Genomic DNA, 7,332 nt, shown 5'->3' with positions numbered 1-7,332 from the left:
GGAATGAAGGGAGAAGTGCGCCTGGGTATGTGGCACCCTTTTCAGATTCCTTTAATTGCTCCTATGCCCCTGCAGGCTCCGTGTCCCTTTTGCATTGGCTATCATTCTAGCCCCCCTTATCAGAACTAGACGGTTCCTAGGGACCACCAGACTCAAACAATTCCCCTCCTCTACCATGTAAAGATGAGGATTCTGAGGCACAGAAAACAGGAGAAATTTGTCTCCTGTCAGGCAAGGACTTAATAGTAGAGTGGGACTGGACCTTAGAAATGCTAATACCTTGGCTTGGCTTGGAGCAAGCCTGGACACCTTGGGTGATTCACCTTTCAAAATGAGAGACTCTAAAGGTATGTTAGGAAGTGTGGCCCTGGCATCCTGTGATACTTCCATCTCTAAAGGAACTCAGAAACAGTAATGAGAACCAAAGAGGAGACAAAAAGGCTATATCTGAATAGCCATTTTTACCATACAGTCTTTAGAATGATGCTCAAACACTTTGCATGCAAGAAACTCACAGAAAATACAAGGAATAATTTTATAACTAGGAAAATAGTTCCTCACTAAAGATATAGGGAAGAAAAAAGGCAGTGTGGCTCCTGGGCAATGTAGACATGCAAATTTGTAAGCAGTCATATTTAAATGGATTTTGAAACATAGAAATAGTGCAAACCAGATTTTTTAATCGCACTATAATAAACCTACAAATACATAAAATCCCTACATTGGTAAATTTTTAGAAGCTCACATAAACAGTTATTTTAAAAGGAAAAACTTAAAATCATAATTAAGTGAATAATATCTAAAAAATAAAATTAGTGAATGACATGCAGCCAATACTGCACTTAGAGAAAGATTCATAATTTAAACATTTCAATTACTAAACACAATGGAAGAAAACTGAGTTAGGCATTGATAACTAGAAATTGGAAAAAGGATAAAAACACATTATACATTAGAAAAATTTGGAGCACTAAATGAATTTTAAAAATAAATAGTACAGGGAACCAATTAAGCATTTGAAAAACAAGATATAAAGCTAGGTCCCTATGTCTCTCCTCATCCAAATTACAGATGAATCAAACATTTAAAAACTTTTTAAAAGGAAACCATAAAGGCACTATAAGACAATATGGGTGAATATGTTTATATTCCTGGAATGGGAAAAGCACTTCCAAGCATGACATAAAATATCAGAAAGAAGAAAGGAAAAGATTGAAAACAGTGTTCATATTAACAAATAATAAAAAAAGGAAAAAAAAGGTAGAGTAAAACACACTTTCACCACACTTTCACATTTTCATAGGTCAGGTTTTCTGGGAAGCAGTCTTTGAGACCAAGATTAGAATGCAGGAAGTTGGTTGGGGAGAGCTCTTTGGATCCCTGCCTTTGGGAAGAGTGCAGGGAGCAAGGTCAGGTGGAGAAGAAATTGGGCTATGATGCACTGGCTGTTAAGAACCTCAGATTAACAAATTAGAAGTTCTCAAGCTGGGATGGTCCTTCTGAATGGTCACAAATCAAGGCAAGGGGGATGGGCCCTTATACTCTCTCACTGAATGTGAGCATGAGCATGGGTATGCCTGAGAGGGTCTCAGTTAAAGGCTATCAGCCTACAACAATTTCAGCAGTTGGAGAAGTAAGAGCTGTGCCCAAGGGGCAGTGGTGGGGGAAGGACTTGGTGGAATACTACAGCATCCACGATAATTCATCCCTTACCTTGCTGAGGCTCATTTACATCATACGAATACACACCAGAGTATCTTCCCATGGTTATGTTGAGCTGCTTTTCCTTAGAGGATTTACAAGACCAATGAAACACACTACACATCTGTTGTGGGAGCTGGTTTTGGGGCCATAACTGATACTCATCACCTTTCTCCTGTACCACTCATTTCAGAATTTCTCTCACCCTTAGCTAGTATCTGCTTATCTAGGTAGCTTACCTCATGGACTGACTGAAACCTTCACCTCCAGAGGATCTGAGCCTCTGGACACCATGTCATTCTCAGGCCATGACTGATGGACTTGTTTACCATTTCTAAGGGATATCTAAGTGGGTCCCCTGGATGCCAAACTTATTCTTGCCTGCCCCAACTGTATAGAAATGGCATGATCTCCTCATGGTAATTAGAATCAATTACCCCTGTCAGGATGGTGACTTGTTTTCTTTTGGCTGGTGCCAAACATGACCAAGCAGTGGCCATGGATAAAATTTGATGGAACTCTTGTGCTCCCTGGTAAAGGCGTTGACAATCTGGACGCCAAGAAGCCAAGAGCTCTAAACCTGTAGGACCCAGAATTATGAAAACTGGAGCCACAGATTCCCCTAAGTGGGTCACCAGGAGTGGATAAGCAAAACAACTTCTACTTCTACTCCTCTGTTCCCAAACCTGTACATTCTATCCCATAGGGTGCAAAATGCTTGCTGGTGGGTGGAACCTCATCCTCTTAGAGTATCATCCCTAAGCTTGCACTTCAGCTCTGTCTTTAACACACAATTTCATCACCCCATCTGGCTAGCAGTTTCAGGGTAGTATGGCATGTAATCGAATTCCAGATCATGTGCCCAATGTTGCACTCCTTTTCTGGAAAGGGAACCTCTAGGTCCAATCCAATGTTATATCAAATCTTGTCTCTGTGGATCGAACACTATATTCTTGACTAACAACTGGCTGAGGACCTCCAGGAAAATAATCATATCTAGAATTTGTGTCAATTGCAGTCAAACTGAATTATTGCTCCATCCAGTTTTGAAGAGACTCCATATTTGCCCCCAAGTTGCTTATTGGTTTCCTTCAAGAATGGTGACATATTGGGGACTCACCATTGGCATATTTTATAGGCAAGGACAATAGCTAAATGAGCCTTAATGTGTAGGTAACCATAGATTTGGCAAATAAAATATAGGATTTCCAGTTACATTTGAATTTCTGATAAATGACAAATTTCAGCATAAATATGCTTCATGTGAGGTCATGCTGTTCTTGGGCTACTCCTAGCCCAGGACTGAATATAACAGGGGTACTAGAGCATGGATATGTCTACCAATTGCAATAATACAAGAAAACATGCAATTAAAGGGGGTTCTCAGACTGGATTACTCACCACCATCTTGAGTAGTATGTGGGGTATAGATAGTACCTGGCACGCTGTGACAGTCCAGATGCTGAAAATTTCACTGATGGTTACCTGGGAAAACATCACAGTGTGGGCAAAACCCCATTGCTGATTCAGGCATTTGAAGGCTGTGAGGGGAACATTGTATATATAACAAGGGTAGAGTTGGCCAGTTATTACTAGATTGTACTGATGCTCTACAGAGAAATAAGGAGAAACTGAGGATATAGTCAACAACAGTTAAAATTTAAGGAAGAGAGTGAGAGGGCCATTTGGGAAACTTACAAAGAAGACTTTGTCTCCTTCAGTGGGAAATCAGGCGTAGATGAGGATCAAATGCAGAACTTGAGAGTTAGATTTGCAAATTCCCAGATATGACTAGATGTCCAACCAAGCCCTATCTATTAGGCTAAAATGAGGGCCCTGTTTTGAAAAGCCTGGAACTCCAAAACATTGGGTGAGGTCATCTGGATGTGTGCTATCAAGGATTGAGGCTTTGTAGACTTCCCTGAACCCTTTCAAAGCCTGTAGAGGTAGTCCACCCCTCCCTATAAGAGTTAGCACTTCTCAGTAATGGAAGACCTTTTGGAGACAATTCTCCATCAGGATAACAGGTGTTTGCTTCAAGAGCAGCCCAACTTCCTTTCCTGGCTGTTAAGCCAATAATCGGAATCAAATCCAGACATAATCCATTAGGACACTCCTAGGTCTTATTAAAAGATAAGTAGTTGTTCTCTGCAGGCCAGGACTGACCATAGCAGAAATATTACCTTGGATGGTGTCTTTGTCTGTTTGCACTGCTAAAACAAAATGCCATGAATTGGGTAGCATATAAACAACAACAAAAAAGTATTTATCAAAGTTCTGGAGGATTGGACCTCCATAATTAAGGCCCTGGCAGATTCTGTGTCTAGTGAGAGCCTGCTTCCTGGTTTATAGACAGTCATCTCACTGTGTCCTGACATGGCTGGAGAAGTGAGGGAGCTCTCTGGAGTCTCTTTTATAAGGACACTGATTCCATCCATAACCTAATCACTTCCCAAAGGCCCCACTTCCGAATATTATCACATTAAGGGCTGTGATTTCAACATAAGAATCTGAGGGAAACAATCATTCAGTCTACAGTAGACGGCTAATAGCAATGGGGATGATAGCGCCCTGAAGGAATAGAGACCAAGTAGCAGTGCTTAACCACTAGAAACCAGGTTATATTATGTTAACTAGCAAAGCTAGAAGGGCATCCACAGAAACTTGACCTACAGGAAGTTGTAGAGATGGTCAACAAAGCAGGTAAGAATAGATGAATAGTAAACAAAGGTGTTGCTTAAAATCTACACTCAAAAGGCAAGGATGCAGGATCCGAAAGCTAAGGCTGATTTCTCAAATTAGAAAGGCATGATGCTTTGCTCAGTTATTGCACCTGAGACAATTTTCAGACCGGTAACCTATTGACAGAACAAGCGGCTAGGTCTAAAGGAGGAAGTACTCTGCAACACCATGGCATGTATATACTGTGATTATATCCCCACTCCTTTTCCAATGGGTTTCCCATCTATTTACTTAGGTGATTGTACACTTGGGAGAGGAGGGAACACCCAGACATTTCAAGGACTATTGGATATAGGTCTAAATTAACATGGATACCAGAAGACCAAAGCATTATTAGGCTTATCTGTTAGAGTTGCAGGCTTATGGAAACCAATAAATAAATTGAGTCCTGGCTGGAGTACAGTTCTTAGTGGGCCATTCAGATTCACAGACACATCCAATCATCTTCCCAGTTCTGGAATGCATAATTGGATTCGCTATACCTGGAAGCTGGAGTAACCCTCACATCGAGTTTCTGATCTGTTATAAGAGCTTCTGTAGTGGGAAAGGACAAGTGGAAACCTCTGAAAACACCTTCCTCCTGCCAAGATAGTAAATCAAACACAATTTTGCAAACCAAACACAGGAAATTAATGCTACCCTTAAATGTCCTAAAGATGTTCCTATTTTATCTCCATGTAATTCTGGTCCCTGTAGAAACTGGACAGATCCTGGCTAATGACTTAGTGAAGCCTGGGGCTGCTGTGATTGTTGCTAGCAAATATTGTCACTAGAGTAGGTACATGGTATACAACAGATTTGGCAAATGTGTGTTTTTCCATTCCAATTAGAAGAGAGGATCAAAAACAGTGAGCAAGAACATTTACTTACAGTTTTTCTAAAAGCTATGTTAATTCTCACACCTCCAGTCATAATATTGTCATACAAGATCTAGGCTGTCAGGATATCATGAAAAACATCACTTTGATCCGTTACACTGACACCATCATTCTAATTGGACAGGAGAGGTAAGAGGCAGCCTGCACACTGGAGGCCTCAGTAAGACATATGCACACCAGAGGATTAGAAGATAAAGGCCATGGGGATTCAGAGTTCTACATCAGTGAAGTTTTTAAGGGTCCAGTCATCAGAGGCATGCCAGGATGTCCACTCCAAAGGAAAAGACAAATCACTGCCTCTTGAATCTCCCACTGCAAAGAAGAAAGTAGTGCAACTGGTAGACTTCTTTGGGTTTGGGGGAGAAAATATCCCGCCCATAAAATAACTTCTCCAGTTCACACACTGGGTGACACAGAGGGCTGGGAGATTTAAGAGAGGCTGGGAGCAGGAAAGCGATCTGCAGCAGGTCCCGGCTGCAGCGCAAGCAACTCTTGGACCATCTCATCCGGCAGACCCTGCAGTGTCAGAGGTGTCAGTGGTGAGAAAGGAGGCAGGGTAGGGTTTAAGGCCATTCCCCATGGGAGGATCACCACACAGGCCCCTAGGGTTCTGGAGCAGGGCCATGCCATCCGCATAAGACAATTAGCTTCCGTTGTGCTTTTGGGCCCTGATAGAGACAATGCTTGACCACAGCACACCAAGTGACTGTGTCTGCAAGCTAGTTGCTATCAGAACCACCAAGCCATAAAGACATACCCAGTAGTAATCCTTCCTAAATTGAGCCTGAGCATCACCAGAAGGCAAGAGTCAGTGCGCCACAGCAGTAGCCCAGACCCCTGTGTTACAGTTGCCCCACAGTGTGAAGTTACTCATGTTAAAGTCAGTAGAGGGGAAAAAATCTCCCCAATGAATGCAGCTGCAAGCAATGCACCTAGTCACCTGGTCATTAAGTTTGTGTAGAAGGAGACGTGGCCCAGGATGAGAAAAAATACACACACAGACACACACACACACACACACACACACACACACAGCATATATGTATGTTTATGTGTGTGTGTATATATATACACATATATAATAGTACATGTAATGAATAATGTACATATACACAATAAATAGTGTGTCTATGTACACACACACACACATGAATTCATTGAATGGATTCTGAGTTTGAAGAATGGCTCACATCCAGAAACTAGGCATGGAATCATGACTTTTTATTGACGTGTCCCTCATCTGCCTCCTAATTTTCCATATTTGATCTATTTTGGTGGTACAGATGGAGCAACAGCCTTGGTATCTGCCACTAGAAAATTTATTTTCTAATAATTATCTTCATAGCCCTCTTCAAGTCAGACCTCTGGCTGCTACTTTGATGTTGTTACTCATTCTGATAGTTGTGCTTGCCTGCCTTATAATGGTTAATCACCATCATCTGATCTCCATTACTGAAGCATCCTATTATTGTTAATAGGGAACCCAATTCTGTAACAGCATATTTTACTGGCTACCTTGACCTTCAGACACCCATCACTGAACTTCTTCATGTTATTGGTACTTACTTATTTACTTACTGCTATGCTAAACCGAGCATCCTCCTGGCTCTCCCATGGCCATTCAGGTGGGTTTTCTGGTCTGATGCAGGATATCCACTCTTCCACATTGATTTCTCTGAGTGTTTCGATCCCTTCTTCCACTGTTGGTCTTGACAGTTCTGGCATTTTACCTTCACTTACTGTGGCCCATCACTTTCCTCGTGCTTCTAAGAACCATGTAAACAGTACATTAACACTGGTTCCCAGGGGCCTGGCCAGGCTGTTACATCTTTTGTTGCAGGAGAGTACTCCTATGCCTATAATATCTCTCCTATCCAATGTTATGCTCCACCTCCATTGATCCAACATTCTCAGTACCTAGTCCCATGCTTACTGTCACAGCTTGATAGTATATATTTGCTAGATTTTGTAGCTCCTTTGGAAAACAGTTTGTCTCATCTTCTAGCAAGTT

Source organism: Rhinopithecus roxellana, chromosome 7 (genome assembly GCF_007565055.1).
Source record: "Rhinopithecus roxellana isolate Shanxi Qingling chromosome 7, ASM756505v1, whole genome shotgun sequence".
Lineage (NCBI taxonomy): Eukaryota > Metazoa > Chordata > Mammalia > Primates > Cercopithecidae > Rhinopithecus > Rhinopithecus roxellana.
This window is presented reverse-complemented; position numbering follows the sequence as displayed.